Below are 20448 nucleotides of genomic sequence, written 5' to 3'. Positions count from 1 at the left end.
CTAGTTTTATTTTTATCCATGACTAGCTGACCCGGCAAACTTCGTCCCGCGAAAAATTTGTTTCTTGTTATCCATACCTTCAAACATTCACGTTTTCTTACTATGAGCAAGTTCATGGGTCCAATCGCAGAACTGTTCATTGATTGATCTTCTATTCGATCCCGTTAAATTTACCTTTTACTATAAAATTCCTAGTATTTCTAACAAAATTCATCACTATAATATCAGATTATTTTCAGACACAATTCTCGCTCAAGATTTTTCAACCACTTGCAAATAACATGTTCCTCCGTTACATGGAATAAATGTTTGATACAGAAAATATGATAGAATAAGACAGTCCTAAATTGGACAATTCCTTTCTCGAGTTCTGCTCTTATCAACACATCCGGCGATTCTTTTTTATTTGGTATAGATAGAAGAAGATATAGGAGTGCTTTTCATCACATCAAAATCCATTTCCAGTTTCGAACAAAGATAAATTTCGCTAGCGCAAACATCAAATGGACTAACAGCACTTATCACTATGTAATTGTAGAACATATGGGAATTTAATTTTCCAAATTTTCACTTTATCCTTCAGAGTTTTCCGAAAATTATAAATTGTCATGGTTGGACTATTTTTGGTTGAAATATGTGTAACATTTTTATGCGACCCCCTTTCCATTGCAGAGGAGGGAGGGGTGTCATACCATTATAGTAACATTTCCCATACCCGAAAACCCTCACATCCCAAATTGTGCTTGATTGATTCTCGAGTTATGCAGAAGTTTGTGTTTCGTTTGTACGGCAGCCAGTGTCTTAGAATATCAACAAATATTCACGAGAAACGAATATGATTTTGTTCCAGTGTAAATGACTTTTTTTCAACTTGAAACACACTGCCCAGATTCCTATATTTTCGAGCAGTTATGGACACCATGTCGGCCGAGCGACGAAAAGTGCTACAAAAGTGCTGGAATATTACCTCACCTTGCCTCCCGCAGGCAACAATGTCTATAGTTTCAGCTATAATTCTACAAGATAACTTGAACAGAGCGATCACTGTAGCTTTGCTTTCTCTCTTTCTCGCTAAGCTGTCATTCAAAACACGAAAGCGAGTGCTACATTTAAAAACAAAACATTGAAGCAGTGGTTGAATGGTTGCAACAGTAAAAGGTAATTTCCCAAATCAAATGACTTGCTAACACGGTAGGCTTATATTTTCATTATTCTCAAAAGTAAACTTCATCTTATTTCAGCTGTTGCGGCACAAATGTCATGCACCAAACCCGTCCTGGAGAACATGCAGCTGGAACACTAGTGATTGAAGAATGATTAGCGAGGATGTGAATAAGATGAAACGATTAATTACGATATATTACGGCTAAACTGAGGAGGATAAATAGAATGGTATTACTAGCGAAGACGATAGAAGATTAGGCTTTAAAATTTATTTTATCTCAGCTGTTGCTGCCGCACTTTCTCCCTCATTATAACGTATGAAAATCCCGGCCGGTGATGTTAACGAATTGAATGAGGAGGATGCTTCGAATGATGATGGTATTACCAGAGTTGAATGATCAGCTTATCGTCTTATCGTCTTATGCGTTTAATAAAATGATTATAAAGAACGCTTTTCTGCACTTTTTATTTTAATTTTCTAGAACACAAACAAAGCTATAATAAGATTCAAGCAGTGCTGCGATCGGTCGACGTGGTGCCAGATTGGCACATCCTTGGCTCATAATTGGTTGTCGAATACGAAGGGTAGGTCGACAAAATCATTGCAAAATGGCACGATATTGGCATCGTTGTCGACACCATTTGTTGGGACCGATTCGACACAACAATGTAGAGTGGGTGCCCTCATTATGTTGATGACAATAACAAACGAGTTCATTTTGTTCATATCGCTGTTGCATGAGCAAATTTGCTATAATGAATGAATGCGACATTGAGTGGGGTTCATAACTTCGCTGTTATTTATACTTTGGATATCAAAAGCAACAAATTGATATTCATCACATCCGAAACGATATTCGTTCTGGCAGTGAATTTAAGTTCAAAATAAATTTTGTTTGGCGAGACGTTAGCAACGGCATATGCAGAATGGATACCACGAGTGGTTTTAGCTACCGTCAAGTCATTTGCGACATCGGGAATTTCATAAGGTATTTCCGATTACGGCATCCGGCGACTGCAAAACCCAACCGCACACAGCAGCCTCAGGTTAGAAGTTAACAACAGCTGATATTCATTTGGCTGAAATGAAATTCAGTTCTGACGTTTCCGATAATCAAGATGAAAATGACACTGGGTGGAAAAAAAACATCAAAACATATTGAAGGACAAAAGTTCATTTGCTTATATTCAATGGTTGCCTGGATCTGTCATTTTAATTTTCGTTTGGAATATATAGGTTTTCGATGCAACCTAGCCCGAAAATCTACGCATTTGATCTTAGCGAAGATGATTTTTCCCAACACTGACGGCAGCCCCCCCTTAGAGAGGGGGAGGAGTGTCTACTCACCATAGAAACGTTTCGTGCCCCGTAAAACCTTCGCATGTCAAATTTGGCTCCATTTGATTGATTAGTTTTCGATTTATACAGAAATTTGTGTTTCATTTGTATGACAGCCCACCCGTAGAGAGGGAGTGAAGAGTCTTACCATCATAGAAACATTTGTTGCACCCGAGAACTTCCATATGCTTAATTTGGTTCCATTTGCTTGATTTGTTCTCGAGTTATGCAGAAATTAGTTTTTCATTTCTATGGCACACACGCCCCCTCCCTTCCCTCAGAAAAGTGGGAGGAGTGTTGGCCTTAGAAATGTTTCTTGCCCTCTAATATCTCCACATGCCAAATTTGGTTCAGTTCGCTTGATTAGTTCTTGATTTATGCAGAAATGTATGCTTCGTTTGTATGGTAGTTTGTGTTTGTGTTATCGATTTCACTCTCAATTGGTTGACGTTGAATTTTATGCTTTGATTTTCACTAACACGCAATGATCTCAAATTTCAACGTTAGAATATCATGACCAAAATAAAGATGCAAATGAGAACTGAACTTCATGGCACGCTGATGTTGCTGTTCATTCCACTGGTATTCATTGATATTTTTGTTCCATATTTATCGACTCTCGCTTGAGCAGTAGTCACGCTTCGTATGCTACAGACTACCGAACAAGACAGACGATGAATGAAAAGAAAGCTCATCTCTAACAAATCGACAACATCATGGTAGCAATAGCACCCTCCTGGATTCCATCGTTACCAACATTCCAACCGGTATCACCAGGGCAACTTTGGTTTGCAATGATGATTGCAATATCGTGCAAATCGGACTTTGATTCCGCCTGCCCACAGGTGGGCGTTGTTTGTTGAAAGCCACACGCACCTTTGGATCATTGAACCAATCGTATCCACACGTCGTTCATTCATAATATTAGGCTGTCAAAAAAGTCCTGCGGTATTTCCGCGAGGTGTCGTTGTAAGCGCGTAGTTCTAGTTGTATTCATTGTATCGAGTCATACTATAGCTTGTTGGAAAGGTATTTTTGCGCGCTATAATATAGCCCTTGACAGTGTTTTGTTTGGTTGAGTCGTTCGTGAGTTATAGTGTCGCAAATATGGAGCAAAATAAAGAGAAAATCCGACATATTTTACAGTACTACTATGACAAAGGCAAAAATGCATCTCAAGCTGCCAATAAAATTTGTGCAGTTTGTGGACCCGATACAGTTTCCATTACCACCGCACAACGATGGTTTCAACGTTTTCGTTCTGGTGTAGAGGTCGTCGAAAATTGCGACAAAATCGCTGAATTAGCCGAGAAATACCGGCATAGTAGCAGCCGTAGCATCGGCCAAGAGCTGGGGATAAGTCATCAAACCGTTATTAACCATTTGAAGAAGCTTGGATTCACAAAGAAGCTCGATGTATGGGTGCCACACACGTTGACGCAAAAAAACATCTTTGACCGTATCGACGCATGTGAATCGCTGCTGAATCGCAACAAAATCGACCCGTTTCTGAAGCGGATGGTGACTGGCGATGAAAAGTGGGTCACTTACGACAACGTGAAGCGCAAACGGTCGTGGTCGAAGCCCGCTGAAGCGGCTCAGACGGTGGCCAAGCCCTCATTAACGGCCAGGAAGGTTCTGCTGTGTGTTTGGTGGGATTGTCAAGGAATAATCTATTATGAGCTGCTCCCCTATGGCCAAACGCTCAATTCGGACCTGTACTGCCAACAACTGGACCGCTTGAAGTTAGCACTCATGAAGAAGAGGCCATCTTTGATAAACAGAGGCCGCATTGTCTTCCATCAGGACAACGCCAGGCCACACACTTCTTTGGTGACACGCCAGAAGCTCCGGGAGCTCGGATGGGAGGTTCTTTTGCATCCGCCGTATAGTCCGGACCTTGCACCAAGTGACTACCACCTGTTTTTGTCCATGGCGAACGAGCTAGGTAGTCAGAAGTTAGCCACAAAAGAGGCCTGTGAAAATTGGCTGTCCGAGTTTTTTCCGAGGAAGCGAGCTTCTATAACAGGGGTATTATGAAGTTGGCATCTCGTTGGGAACAAATCATCGAACAAAACGGCGCATATTTGACTTAAAACAGATGATTGTAACTAATTTTATGAACAAATGAAAATTCAAAAAAAATTGTAACGGGTTTTATCTAGGACACGACCGCATATTTTGGACGTAGAACTACGCAATTAGATTATGCAATCCACTTGTTTACCACTTATATATATTATTTTATAGATTATTTAAGAATGCATTTAAATTTTTGTAATAGATTATGTTCTTCGTTACAAATAAATTTGATGAACGTCCTTTAACGTTTGATATGATGCCTAGGACTACCAAAATATGTGAACGGAAGAATTGTCAAACGATCATTGTATTTACATTTCCAACTGAAATTATTGCACATCTCGTGTTTACGTATTTCTCGAATCGCGAAAGTTCATTCACCTCTAGTATCTGAAATGACTATTTTCCCAGGCTTCTCAGTTTAAAAGTTTTAGAGAAACATATTCCGGTCTGCACAACGACAAGCGAGTACAAAAGTACTCAACACCAAAAATACTCCCGACTTGCATGTATTTGACAAAGCGGATTCGCCCAGGCACATTGATTTTGAAGTTCGTGTTAGGGAAACACAGCTCGGTGGGAACAAAAATACCTCCGACTTGCATGTATATTTGCGAAGCGGATTTCCACAGGTACATCGATTTTGAAGTCTGTGTTGGGGAAACGTTAAATTGGGCCAATCAAAACTTGGCAGTTAGAGCGTTTAGATAACGCTTGACATTTTACAGTTATTCAATTGTTCGTCTCATGAAAAATAACATTTGAGTAATTGTGATAGACGCGTAGAAATATTTCTTATCAATTGGTGCACATATCTTTCCGATCCACTAAGAAATGTTCGAGTTATAAGCATTCGAAATACGGATAGGGTTAGCACCCAAATCGGCAGAACAAATGTATGGAAAAAAGGAAATTCTTCCAGTTTTCATGAATTCAAACCGTTTAGAGGTTAGCGAATTGTAATGCATAGCATACCAAACAAATCTTAGAGAATTTCCGATTCGATTGGTATGCAAATCATGAGAATTCGTTCACAGTGAAAAAAGTTATCAACGTTAACTTTATTTCATAAAAACGTGACCTGTTTTCTGATTTGGCACCCTTCCTGAAAGACGTAGTTCTACGTCAAAAAATACCGCAGGACTTTTTTGACAGCCTAATATTTGTGAAGGATAGTTCATGTCGAGTGAAGAAATGAATAAACTTTATTTTAGGTCCTAGACTTTAATTCATTTGCATATTAGTACAAATCATTCAGATTTAATTGGGAAATTTCTGCGGTTTTAATAAAACGATTGGATAAATAACCATTAACCCTTTCATAATTGATCCGAGGCCAAAGCTTAGAACAGTGATCTATTAAAAGTTGATATTGAGCGGTAGAGATTCGTAAGTTGTTTTCCACGAAGGCCACCACCACTTTCATTTATCATTCTAGAAAAATCAGTATCAAAGGCATTTCGGCTGAAAATTAAATGGTTTTGGCGTGCTTTTTTAGCTTGGCAATGGTAGTGATTAAGTGCGGTCCTTCATCAGAGCGGCAATGATTTAACTCAATTAAATGGCTGCCGTCCTATCTCTTTTCGGTTGAATTGCATGATTAAAAATGCTACCCTTATCGGCTAAACACCAGCTGCTCTGAATAATTGTAGGTTGGGAAGAGATGTTTTGGGTCGTTCCGAAAAGTAATTCTTTTGCAGCCTGTCTTACGACAAAACTGTGTGTTCTTCGGAGAGCGCGCAAATTACACTGACATAACTCGCAAGTGTAATTTATCAGCTTGGCATCCGAAATTTGCAAAAGTTTTTCGACGACACGGAGGAGCAGCACATTGCTGTCGAGTTTCACTGATTTTCGGGCATTTTTACTTCGCACTGTCACAAGAAAAAAATGCATTTTTGTGCCTTGCGAAAAGAACAAGAAGCTACATACAAAGATAATGATATGAAAGATGTAATATAAAACCCATCAAACCGGTACTTGCTGATTGTGTTTTTGTTTGCTCTCGGATTTCTTTCTGCTGCTCGATCTGGTTTTCTGTTGAACCAGCATGTGCTGGATGAATACAGACGAGCAACAATCTCTCAGAAAATGGAACGCGAAAACATCTGGTTGGGATGAATACAACTTTGCATCCGAAATATCTACAGCAGCATTATGACGAAAACTGGGGAATATGGTGTACGGTGATTTTGACGTGGGACTACGTCTAATCGGAGTATATGGAGGTGAAATGAAAACCTAAATACAGAACATGCAGGAAAAAAAAGAAAGATTCCGAATACTTAGGGGCTGTCCACATACTACGTGGACAGAAAAAGCACGATTTTAGACTGCCCCCTCCACCTCCGTGGACAAGCGTGGACATTTTCATACTCCTCCCCCTGTTGTCCACGTGGACATCTTTCATTATTTTATTAAATTAATTTAGACAATAACTAAATTGCACATAAATTAAAATTTAATTCCATTTAATTTTATTTTGTTTCAAATTTTACTAGCTACACCACATTTTGTTGTGGAATATTGAGGTTTTATGGCAGAGAAATGAGAAATGAGTATGCATATTTTTCGTATGAATTTCATTTAAAAATACTTGTAATATTTTGTTTTTTGACGTAGGATTACGTCTTTCGGGAACATATTGGGGTACAAATTGAAAATCGAAAATCGAGCACATCGTGAAAATTGTCCAATTTCAAACGCTTATTGCTCAGTCATTTCTTGATGAATTGATGAAATTTTTGCGTCAATCGATTTCGGCACTCCATAACAATTGTTTATATTGAAGAAAATAATATATGTCATGAAACTAACTATCGAACAATTGAATTGTAAACACATGAAAGTAGGGGGAGCTTTCACTCCCTCTGAAATGTGTTCCCTAACAGATACTTCAAAACCAAGCTGCCTGGGAGGAAATCGGCTTTGCAAATACATGAAAGTAGGGGAAAAGTTTGTTCCTAACGAAATGTATTCTCTAACAGAGCCATCAAAACCAAGCTGCCTGGAGGAAATCGGCATTTCATATACATGAAAGTAGGGAAAGCTTTTGTTCCCTAGCCCAACGGAATCCTACGTCAACTATGCGGTCGTGTCTCGGACACAACCCTCCTGTGACTTTTTTTACTATCCGCGATGATATAAATAACAATAACAATAACAATCCGTATCCGAATATGAACCACAAAATTCAAAAGATTGATCTTGAGCAACACCAATCGAATAAAAATAAATGGATTTAAAATAGTTATCAGATGCAATTTTAGTTCACGATTTTTTAAACACTTGCAAAGAAATGTGTTGCTACCCCATAGAATACATATTCGATAATAAAAAGTTAATTTTCGTTCACAGCTAAATTTCAGAAGTGTGCTAATTCCATCTAGTAATTTTGAAGCTTCCTGATGTGTTGGTAGTAGCAACAACGATTCTTGATTGTATATTGTGTCATAATATGAGCCCTATCAGTGCTTTTCGAATTTTTGAAGCGCACAAAAACGATCAGAACAATTTTATAAGGAAGGATTATTTTTTATCAACCCCCCTCCCCTCTCTAAGGGGGGGTTGCCATGCAAATGAATTTCTGCATTACTAGAGAATTAATCAAGCAAATGAAATTAGTCCTAATGAGGTTTTAGGGTGCAATAAATGATTTTATGGCCCCATACAAACGAAACACAAACTTCTGCATAACTCGAGAACTAATCACGCATAATTTGGGATGTGAGGGTTATTGGGTATGAGAAATGTTTATATAATGATATGACACCCCTCATTCCTCTGGAATGGAGAGGTGGTCCCATAAAAATATTACACATATTTCAACCAAAAATATTCCAACCAAACATGACAATTGAAAATTTTCGGAAAATCCTGAAGGGAAAAGGAAAAATTCGGAAAATTTAATTCCCATATGTTCTACAATTGCATAGTGACAAGAGCTGTTAGTCCATTTGATGTTTGCGCTAGGGAAATTGATCTTTGTTCGAAAGTGGAAATGGATTTTAATGTGATGAAACGCACTCCTATATCTTCTTCTATCTGTACCTAAAAAAAAAGATCGCCGGATGTGTTCATAAGAGCAGAACTCGAGGAAGGAATTTAACGATTTAGGGTTGTCTTTATTCTATCATACTTTCTGTATAAAACATTTATTCCATGTAACGGAGAAACATGTTATTTGCAAGTGGTTGAAAAATCTTGAACGAGAATTGTGTCTGGAAATAATCTGATATTATAATGATGAGTTTTGTTAGAAATACTAGGAATTTTATAATTAAACGTAAATTCAACGGGGTCGATTAGAAGATCAATTAAAGAACAGTTCTGCTCTTGGACCCATGAACTTGCTCATAGTAAGAAAACGTGAATGTTCGAAGGTATTGATAACAAAACACAAATTTTGGGCGGGACGAAGTTTGCCGGGTCAGCTAGTTATGCATAAAAACATCGTTTTATGAAGAAGGTAGTGATCTGCAACACCATTGCAGAATATAAATCTCATTGTTATTGGGCACTCGCTAACAAGGTAATAACGTGTTCTGTTAAACTTTTTTTCGTTTTTCGTTTGACGGATTTTTTCATCAAATATGATCCTCTATCACCTCTTGAAATATTTCGAATCAGCTATCTAATTCCATGTATATTTTTTATCAAAATACTGAGTTATATCAGAATACTATCACTCAACTGTTTTAAGTTTGACGACTAGTGGAAAATGATTTTCCACGTAATTCTGTATGAAAATCTATACATACTAACTATTCTCGAGATATAACAAAATGTAAGTTACAATTTCAGCTGGTGGAGTTTCTTTTTAAAAAAGGGAATCACACCTGCTGTCAAGGGAGTCTAAATCAGAACTGACTTTATTTGTTGCTCGAAATGAATTTACAATAAAATGCTTATTCTACAAAAACCTACACCTGGCGACAAGTCGATCGGACGATCGATTGCGCTTGCCTAACTCAGCACTAAATGTGTACTTTGGTGCACTCGTGCGATGAGTTAATCGGGTCAGCAATATTATTTTTGGTGCCATGTGTATCTGCGTGTAACTGCCCTCCTCCTAAGTGTTGATCCTCCTGGTTCAACGGTCCGAAGGGTCAATGGTCAGACTCCTAACGACTGGGGTTGGAATAAAAAAGTAGGTTTATTGTTGCTAGCCATCTCCGGTTCGTCTGCTCTGGTTTCTGTTATGATAACTGTAGCTGACTGACGTCTGATCCTGAATAAGACATAAAAAGTAAACAGAAGCATTATTGTTGATGAGTAGGTTAATCCTCCAATGAGTGTCCAATGATGTGTCTCCGATGTCAATTGCAGCTTTTCCAAACGTTCCAAATTCTTGTGGTGCAACTTGTTCAATGTATGAATATCCATGGGATAATCGATGTGGTGCTGAGAGATTTCTAAACCTATAGAGGGTAGGTAGATCGGTTGGTTTATTGTTTCGATCACTTGGTTTGTGAACGAATAGTTTCTTATTGATACCGAACAATTCTGATAAGTGATCAAAAATGATCCTGTTAGGTTTCTGTTCGATATTCCACAAGTGTTTCGTAATGTGTCATTCACCTCATTCAATAACAGAGTTGTTTGACTCATTTCGGTTACTATTGGATGATGTAAAATTTGTTCGTAATTGCATCTGCTGTTTTTGCCAGATATTATGTTAAAAATGCAACTGTTTTCTGGGACGTCTTCAAGATCAGACAGATTACATAGGCTCCAAACAAATATCAGTTTTAATGTAGAGTTTATCGTCACCGTAGAGGTATTCGTTGCCATCCAGTTTTATGCGTTTCGAGTTGGATATTACGGGTTCAATTTTAAGATGTTGGTACGTTAGGTTTCCAAAGTGGGGGATGTTGATGATGTACAAGATGATCTCTCCGTTGGTTCCAATGGTGGTGGTCGCAAAGCCGAGTGCCTCATCCAAAAGTACTGGGGAGATTCCCTGCTTGCTAAGAATCTGACCTATCAAATCGATCTCTTTAGAGTTGAGCAGTTTTCTGTTTATTATTTCTAGTCTTGCTAGTAGTATTGCATCGTGAATGTTACTGATTTCTTCATTTAGAATGTCTAAATTCATTATAATGTTCAAAAGATCTATTGCTGTATTCGTTTTTTCGTTAGAAATAATCAATTTGTTGATGCTATCCGTTATATTATCTACCCCTTGGTACAGTTCGTCATTTATATTGATTTGTTTGTTGTTGTTGTCCGAGATATCATTTAAATCTTTATTTATAATTTTGAGGTCGTCAGCGTCTGGGGAGCCGGACATCCATTTCCAGGCTCTGCCAAGTGCATCCCAGCGTTTCATTCGTCCGGGTTTGATTTGTTTCAGGTTGTTCTCGAGTTCGAGGATTTTTCGTCTTAGTATGGTTGTTATCTCGTTATCATTGTCTTGTCGAATAAGTACTTGGTCTTTTATGTCCAGTAGTGTTTGTTGTATGAAAGTGGTATTTATCTCATGAACTATCTTCTTATAGCCCTCTATAATCTTGCAATTTTCTAGATGGACAACAGCTACATGGTCTTGATTTACATTCCTGATAATAATATTTCCAAGCGCAGCTTGAACCCTGAAAGATTAAGATTTCAAACTAATATTTTTTACATTCGTTTTGTGTAATTTGGAGTTTCTCTCATTTTTGAAGGTGACTTCGTTATTTTCTTGCACATGGGTTTTTTTAAACAATTTTTTATGTTTCGGCTTTATAATTTTATCCTTAGTGTAAACCATTTGACCTACTTCTAACTGTGGGGCGGATTTTCTATTTTTATTGAACTTTTCTAATTGTTTTGTTTGGGCTTCTTTGATTTTTACTATAGTTTCGTCGTACATTTTCTGTCTAATTTGTTCTAGTCGATCTGGGTCGATTGGTACGTCTGAGTCTTGTCTTTTTCCAAATAGAATTTCTTTAGGTTTCTTTAAAGTAACTGAGTGGATCGTGTTATTATACTTTTCCACAACTATGTGAATTATGTTACGGGGAGGTAGACGGGGGGTTAGTTGTTTTTGGATTCTGTAAAGTTCGATGATGGTAGAATGAAATTTTTCTACCGGTCCGTTTACTTCGGATTTACTATTGGGAGTTAGGTATACCCTTACATTTAAATCTATCAATTTTCCACGAATATCGGGTGATTGAAAAGCACGTTCGTTGTCAACAACGATTGCATTTGGGACTATGAAGGTTGTTACTGTTTCCCATATTGCTTGACCAATATGGACAGCGTGTCGGGATTTGATGGGGACAATTCGTCCAAACTTACCAAATTTATCAAGGCTTGATAAAAAGTAGTTGGATTCGATTTGGAAAACGTCTATGTGAAGAATTTCATATGGAAGATTAGGTGTTGGTGTTTCTTGAAGTGGAATCACAAAAGGCTGTCTGTCATATTTGGTTTCATTGCAGAGATCGCAAACACGCACATACTGACGAATTTTATCAGTTAATTTCGGAAAATAATATTTCCTCAAAATTTGTTGTTTATTTTCGTCGATACCACGGTGTGCTCTCTCATGTGTCTCCTGTATTATTCTCTGTTGTACGTCCGGGTCGGTTATGTCTTGAAGAATGTTTTGCGTGAATCGAATTTTCAAAAGGCCGGATCGGCTGAAAAACTTTTTGTAAATTTCTTGTAGTTGGCCTAAGATTGCTTCGGTTGTGTGTAAACCAATCAGTTTTGAAGGTGCAAAAAATTCTTTCATTAAAGCTGTTAAAATTGGTTCGTCGTATCTAGTCCTTTTTATCGTTATTCTTGTGAAACCGGGAAAGGGGTTAGTGGTTATTACGTCGGGTGCTGTGTCTGTTGTTTCTAAAATTATTTGTAGGCGAAAGGCATTCAAAGGGGCTTCTGTTGAGATGATATAATTATTATCATCATCATCGGCAGAGTGTTGCGTCGGTGTTAATGAGTTGACCTGCAAACTACTCAATGCATCAGCAACAACATTGGATTTACCGGGCTTGTAAACTATTTCATAGTCGTGCTCTTCCAGGTAAGATTTCCAGCGTTTGAGCTTTGCATTAAAATTTTTCGCGGATAACGAGAAAGTTAACGGTTGGTGGTCAGTCAGTATGACAAATTTTTGGCCGTAAATATAATTCCTGAAAACTTTCAGTGCCCAGTGAATTGCAAGCATCTCTTTTTCCGTAGCAGAAAAGTTCTCTTCCGTACGATTAAGAGTGCGAGATGCAAAGTGAATAGGTTTGTCTTTACCCATCTCACCTTGGCTTAGAACAGCGCCAATCGCGTAATTCGATGCATCTGTAGTAATTAGGAATGGTTTTTTGAAATCGGGGTAAATTAAAATGTCGGCACCAGTAAGAATCGACTTCAAATTTCCAAAACTTTCTTTGGCATTGATATCAAGTTTGATTGCTTTTTTCGAATCTATATTCCTCTCCCCTCTCAAAAGGTTTGTAAGAGGTTTTGCTATTTTGGCAAAATCTTTTACAAATCTCCTATAATAGCCAATTAAGCCTAAAAAGCTTCTAATTTCTTTAATACTTTTTGGTTCTGGCCATTTCTGAATTACTTCAATTTTCTTATTATTCGGTTGGATCCCATTTTCTGTGATAACATAGCCTAAGAATTCAACTGATTTCCTGAGGAACTCAGATTTATCTAGTTGAACCTTGAGATTTGCCTCGTAAAGGGCTTTCAAAATAATTTTCAAGTTATTGTTGTGTTCATCTAGCGTCTTACCAAAGATGACACAATCGTCAATATAAACATAACACCTTTTTCCGATGTGCTCACGAAGTACATCGTCCATAGCTCTTAGAAAAATAGCCGGTGCATTTTTGAGCCCGAATGGCATACGCACAAATTCATACTTGCCATTGTTAACCGAAAATGCGGTTTTTTCTATGTCAGAGCGTTTCATCTTTATTTGATGAAAGCCAGAAGCTAGATCTAAAGTGGTAAAATAACCATTTCCACCTAGCTGATCTAAAATATTCGAAATTTCCGGCATGGGGTAACGATCTGAAATTGTTTTCTGGTTCAAATTGCGATAATCGATTACCAGTCGAAATTTCTTCTGTCCAGATGCGTCCATTTTTTTCGGCACAATCCATACAGGAGAGTTCCAAGGGGATCTCGAAGGTCTTATTATTCCATCAGCTAATAATTTTGAAATCTGTTTATCAACCTCTTCTCTATAAGTTGCTGGATAGAGATAGGATTTCTGATATACGGGTATATCATCTTGTGTTCTTATAGTGCATTCGACATTCGTAGTACATGTTAGAGAATTATCAGGGCAGTGAAATACCTCTGGACATGAATTAATGATGGAAAACAATGATTGTTTTTCAGTCGGTGTTAGATGTGATGTTCTAACAACTGTACTCAAATTGTTGACATTGTTTAATCTTCTTTGTGAAGGAGTTGGGGAATAAAAGTATAGAGGAATTTTCAAATTTTGTTTTTCTCCTGAAACATATAAATTTTTTTTATTTGTCATGAGGTTAAAACTCTCATTGAAGATTATTTCGGTTCCGATTAAACCATCGAAGAAGGGATGAAAATCGAAGACTAGAAATTCAAATTTGTTGTCTACGATAGGTTGAAAAATGTCTAATTTAACTACTTCGGAAACGTAATCTTTACCTGTTACACCCTTTACTGGTTCATTTGGAATTTTATGTACGATTTTTCCAGAATTGTAAGCCCATTTTCTAGAGATTAAATTTATGTTAGCGCCACTATCGACGAGAAGTTTAATTTCACCTCTTGTCGTGGGCACTTTTATGTAAGGTAGCGGAGTAACTTGTGTTCTTAATCGCACCATTTGCTCATCCATTTCATGTCTCTTTCTAAAAAATTGACAGTGTTTTCATCTTCTGATTCGTTGGAAACTTCTTCTTGATCATAATCAATTTTCACATCTTCAGTTTGAAGAAGATATTCTTCTTCTGTTGGTAATTCTTCTAATTGATGCGCTACTCGTTTTGGTTCCGGTAACTGATATTGCATCGAGGCCGATGAGGGCCTAGAAAATTTTTGCCGATTACCGTAATCAACCATTCTAGAGCGTATGGACTGATCAACGTCCATCGGTTCTACTTTCTGCTGTTGGGTGTTGTATTTGTTGGGAAAGTTTAACTTGGGAGGAAGATTTGGCTTTTGTTGAAAGTTTCCTTGATTAGTGGGATGTTGGAAATTCCTTTGGTTCATAGGTTGTTGAAAGTTTCTTTGGTTTATTATTTGGAATGGCTTTGAAGGCCGTGGTGGTGGAAGCGGTTGCGGAATATTAGATCTGGGAGCAGGAGCCGGTGCGTAATTATGTCCTTTGAAAGGAACATTTCTTGCGTCTAAATTTTGATAGTCTATACAATAGTGATATGCTCTTGCGAGGCTTTCTGGTTTAAAATTTTTGCAGAACATCGAAAGAGGTTCCCCTAGACCTCTTATAAACGTGTCTAGGGCGATCATATTGTACAGTTTTATTAGAGTTGACTCGTGGCCTTTCCATGCTTCGTCCATGACAATTGCTGAACTGATCAGCGTTACAATTTCGGTGATCTTGCTGTAGTAAGATTCGATTGATTCACCTCGAGATCTGGAAGTAGATTTTAGTTGGTGATCTAATGTCATCAGATCACGTTTATCAGAGTAATAAAGGCGAAGAACTTCCTTTATACTCCTCCAATCATTTGGGGTGTTGTTCGTGATCAAAATATCACTAGCTTCACCATTAATTTTTCGTCGAATAGTTTTTAAAATGAGATAATATTGGAAGGAATCTTGTTTGTCTTGGAAAAGTTCCAAGATTTCTTCCACATCAAGAATGAACTGGGATAGATTTCTGGGGTTTCCCACAAAATCTGGCAGATCGGACACGATAGCAGGAATGTTGCCTCTCTCGTGGAATGACAAGGAGGTATCGACCACGAACCGTGGAGAAAAATTTGAGGTTGAGGGAATTGGCTCGGGATCCGGGATCGGGTTTGCCATTGTGGTTGTTAAATGGAGGGAATTTAATGAATTAATCAATTGGTCTATTTTTAAAGTTTGTTTAATTAGTGTTAGTTGAGCACTTTTGTGATATTCAGCGTTTCGATTACGGGTGCACCCAGGTGCTCCGGTCTAGACGCTCGTAATTAGTAAAGCGAGTCGCGTTTAAAGTTTAGTTTTTAAATGATTGGGATTTCACACTTCTTAAAATTAATTTCTTTCTGTTCTTTTTATTGTACTCACAATAATATCAGGAAACGTCTCATTGAACGTCGCGGGACAACGCCTTGGTCCTTGGTCCTATTTTGTTGCTCCGGGTAGGTTCCTTAAATTGGTGCACTGCTTCGCGCCTTCACCCTCAAATCCTCTGGTTGACAGTGGACGGCTCTTGGTCCGGAATGAAAGGTTCCTTCCTCAGGATGCTCAGCGTGGCTTCGTTCAGCTCGAACTTATACTTTTACCAAATATAAAGGTCCCGTGTGAGGGCGCCAGTTACAATTTCAGCTGGTGGAGTTTCTTTTTAAAAAAGGGAATCACACCTGCTGTCAAGGGAGTCTAAATCAGAACTGACTTTATTTGTTGCTCGAAATGAATTTACAATAAAATGCTTATTCTACAAAAACCTACACCTGGCGACAAGTCGATCGGACGTTCGATTGCGCTTGCCTAACTCAGCACTAAATGTGTACTTTGGTGCACTCGTGCGATGAGTTAATCGGGTCAGCAATATTATTTTTGGTGCCATGTGTATCTGCGTGTAACTTGTATGAAACATTAAATTCGATGAAAAATCATTTGCGCATATCATTAAATCTCAACCATTATGGAATCGTTTAATTTTTATAGTTTTGGACTATAATGGTTTATAAATCTATAACTATGAAAATACTAAAAAAAATACTATGAAAATGGAGACGGCCTCTTATAACTCGAACATTTGTTAATAGATCGCAAAGATGTTTGCATCAATTGAAAAAAAAATATTTGTACGCGTCTATCACAATTAATAAAATTTTATTTTCCATGAGATAAATAATTGAATAATTGTAAAATGTTGTCAAGCGTTATCTAAACACCCTAACTGCCCCGTTTTGATTGGCCCGATTTACGGTTTCCCCAATACAGACTTCAAACTCAATGTACCTGGGGGAATTCGTTTTATGAATACATTCAAGTAGGTGATATTTTTGTTCCCATCAACCTGTGTTTCTCTAACACGGACATCAAAATCAATGTGTCTGTGGAATCCGCTTTGCAAATACATGCAAGTAGGGCTATTTTTGTTCACACTAAAATGTGTTTCCTTAACACGGACTTCAAAATCAATGTGTCTGTGGTATCCGCTTGGCAAATACTTGCAAGTCGAGAATATTTTTGTTCCCACCGAAATTTGTTTCCCTAAAGGCTGATTTAGACGATGCCAGTCAGCGCTCTAGTTGAAGTATCCAGTGAATAGAGAACAGACACTCTGTTCAGGTTAGAGGCCAATTACTTGTTCGATACTGGTACAAGTAACTTGAACAGATTGTCTGTTCTCTGTTCACTGGATACTTCAACTAGAGCGCTGACTGGCATCGTCTAAATCAGCCTTAAGATGGATTTCAATACAAAGAAGCCTGGGAGAGTCCGCATTGCAAATATATACAAGCTGCGAGTATTTTTGTACTAGCTTGTCTTTGTGCAGACCGGAATATGTTTCCCCCAAACTGAGAAGCCTGCGAAAATCGTCATTTCAGATACTAGAGGTGAATGACAATTCGGTTCGTGGTTCGAGAACTACGTAAACATGAGAGATTCAATAACTTCAGAGGGAAATGTAAAATACAATGGTCGTTTGACAATTCTTCCGTTCCTATATTTTGGTAGTCCTAGAAATCATATCAAACGTAAAAAGACGGTCATCAAATTACTTTTAAGGAAGAACATAATCCACAAACATAATGAATCAATCTTACTGTTCAACTGTTCAAACTTTTTTTTACTTACAAAGCAAATATGTTGAATTTAATTCGAGAATTGTTTCATTCCATCGATAATTTAATCAATACAATACAAATGCTTACTAAGCCAACGGTAATCTCACGTCAACCTTGCGGTTATATCATAGATATAACCCATCCATTATTTTTTTAAAGGTTCGTTTTGCATTACTTTATTAAAACAATTAGTTATCGAGCGAGAGAGCATTCAATAACCTCTAAAATAACCGACTTCTCTTAAAGATCATTCATATCCCACAGCAGTGCACGAATCACAACTCGAAAAGCAATTATCAAATAAGTTAATATGCACGTATTTATTAATTTGTTTATTTGGACTATAGGCTGTAAGCCCGTTAGCCTTCTTAAAATTAAACATGAATGAAAAAGAAAACAAAAAATACAAACTTAAAACTTATATATTCAGTTGGTCTCTTAAATATAATCTTAATCTTCTTCGAATTTCTTCCGATGTCATATTTACAGAAACAACATTTTGCAGCACGTTGGACTCACGCATAAATGTGGCTGTCGGTTCATGCTGGGTGTAGTTTCTGTTCCTCAGGGGTGGGTCAAACATCCTCCGTCGACGAAGAGAAACGGGACTGGTGTTAAAATGAATCCTGTTGTAGAGACGCGGGCTTTTGATCCGTCCGTTCAGTACGTTGCAAAAAAAAAATGTTGTGTCTGCAATTTGGTGTCTGCTGCTGATGGTATCCACATCTACCAAACAGCAGAGATCTTTATATGGTAGCCGGGGTTCTTCTCTCCATCCCAGATTTCTTAGCGCAAATTTTGAGAACTTCTTTTGAACATTTTCAAGTCTTTGAATTTGTAGATCGTACTGCGGTCGCCACACCACACTCGCAAAGTCGGCTTGGTTTGCCGACCGCATCTCTTCATCGCATTTCAACTGGTGCTGGACACTGCTGGTAAAGATGACCCCAGCAATTCAGATGCACTTTTGTACTTCATCTTCTCCGCAAAAATTTCACCCTGTTTTGTGTGGTTTCCACACAGCCAAAAGGACACATGCAACACGTGATTTAGCTCCTCTTATTCCGCTCCAAAAGAAGACTCTGAAAAGTCAGACCGAAAGTTAACGATGAGATAATTGACTTTCCACAGACCGAAAAAGGGACACGAATTACCATTTATTCCAACAAGGCGAAACGGTTCGATGACCTTTTTTGGTCAAGCAGGTTGAGAAGTTGTACAACATGGTGAGTTTTCCTACCTTCTAGAATGTGTGTCTCTTGTCCTCCACAGGTCACAGGAGTACCGGGGTGTTGAGGATGAGATGACGCTGGTATCACGAAACAAGCGAATTCAAGCGATTCGCTGAAGCGATGCCATCGGAGATCTGCAAGTGAAATGAGAAGATATCATATGGTTATTGAACAGCCGCACATGATAATTATGCGCTGCGTTCGGTTCAAAAAGACATAACGCATTGTTGCAAACTCCCACAGAATCGACTGCAATCGCGATCAAATTGCTTCCCGCGGATGAACTGATGATGATGATGATGATGGTGCTAATAATGTATGCAAAACGTGTCTTTCCAACCCCCCATTTTGGTCGTCCATATCATGCGAAAAGACCATCTTCTATGTATGAATATATGATTCGATCTGAGGGGACAGGATTTGCTTCCTGCGGTTGTATGTAAAACACGTTTTCCCCTTACCAGTTCGCTCATATATAATGTATATCGAGATAAATTGAATCGATTTAAGAAGTGTATTGGCAGGATGAATGGGAATGCCTCGAGTTCATCATAAGATAGCAAATGATGATAAGGTAAATGTTTGCCTTCAATTCGATATTAGGAATAATGTTATGATTTTACATAGATTACGCAAATCGTGCGATTCTATGAATTAGGGAAACGATTGCAGCTTATTCCAGTCTAGACATTTAGGAAAAAATAAATGTGTCTCTTCATATCTCTGAAACTTAGATATTGGGGAAAAAGTAATCAATTATTTTTGGGTGAAATTCAAAAACTATTTTTAATATGCTTCGGATTGTCCGATTTAGATCAAATATGCACTGTTTTGTTGTAGAATGTGTTGCCATTTTAAAGGTAGCTGACAATAACAAAACTAGCTAATCATGTCTCTATCATAGAGGTCTTGGTCCATATTGGCAAAAAACTCTAGTAATAGATTTTAACAATCTTCTCTTGATCCCCATTCTTTATCACTCTGAAAATTTTGTAATGCAAGAAAAAGGTGGTAATCACTTATAGAAGCTCGCTTCCTTATTGGCAAAAAACTCGGATAGCCAATTTTCACAGGCCTCTTTTGTGGCTAACTTCTGACTACCTAGCTCGTTCGCCATGGACAAAAACAGGTGGTAGTCACTTGGTGTAAGGTCCGAACTATACGGCGGATGCAAAAGAACCTCCCATCCGAGCTCCCGGAGCTTCTGGCGCGTCACCAAAGAAGTGTGTGGCCTGGCGTTGTCCTGATAGAAGACAATGCGGCCTCTGTTTATCAAAGATGGCCTCTTCTTCATGAGTGCTACCTTCAAGCGGTCCAGTTGTTGACAGTACAGTACAGTACGTTTGGCCATAGGGAAGCAGCTCATAATAGATTATTCCTTGACAATCCCACCAAACACACAGCAGAACCTTCCTGGCCGTTAATGAGGGCTTGGCCACCGTCTGAGCCGCTTCAGCGGGCTTCGACCACGACTGTTTGCGCTTCACGTTGTCGTAAGTGACCCACTTTTCATCGCCAGTCACCATCCGCTTCAGAAACGGGTCGATTTTGTTGCGATTCAGCAGCGATTCACATGCGTCGATACGGTCAAAGATGTTTTTTTGCGTCAACGTGTGTGGCACCCATACATCGAGCTTCTTTGTGAATCCTAGCTTCTTCAAATGGTTAATAA

At 38.3% G+C, this 20448-nt stretch overlaps 1 long non-coding RNA gene across 1 annotated transcript; it reads left to right on the top strand.

Moving 5' to 3' along the window:
• The first annotated feature begins 892 nt into the window (after nucleotides 1-892).
• Nucleotides 893-1642, top strand: LOC129780293 (uncharacterized). Its single transcript, XR_008743877.1, has 3 exons — nucleotides 893-1158; nucleotides 1242-1392; nucleotides 1447-1642. It is a non-coding gene; the product is annotated as an uncharacterized LOC129780293 (long non-coding RNA).
• Nucleotides 1643-20448: the final 18806 nt, after the last annotated feature.

This window comes from Toxorhynchites rutilus, chromosome 3 (assembly GCF_029784135.1).
Source record: "Toxorhynchites rutilus septentrionalis strain SRP chromosome 3, ASM2978413v1, whole genome shotgun sequence".
In the NCBI taxonomy this organism is placed as follows: domain Eukaryota; kingdom Metazoa; phylum Arthropoda; class Insecta; order Diptera; family Culicidae; genus Toxorhynchites; species Toxorhynchites rutilus.
Note: the sequence above shows the minus strand (reverse complement) of the source record. Positions and strands in the feature narration are given on the sequence as shown.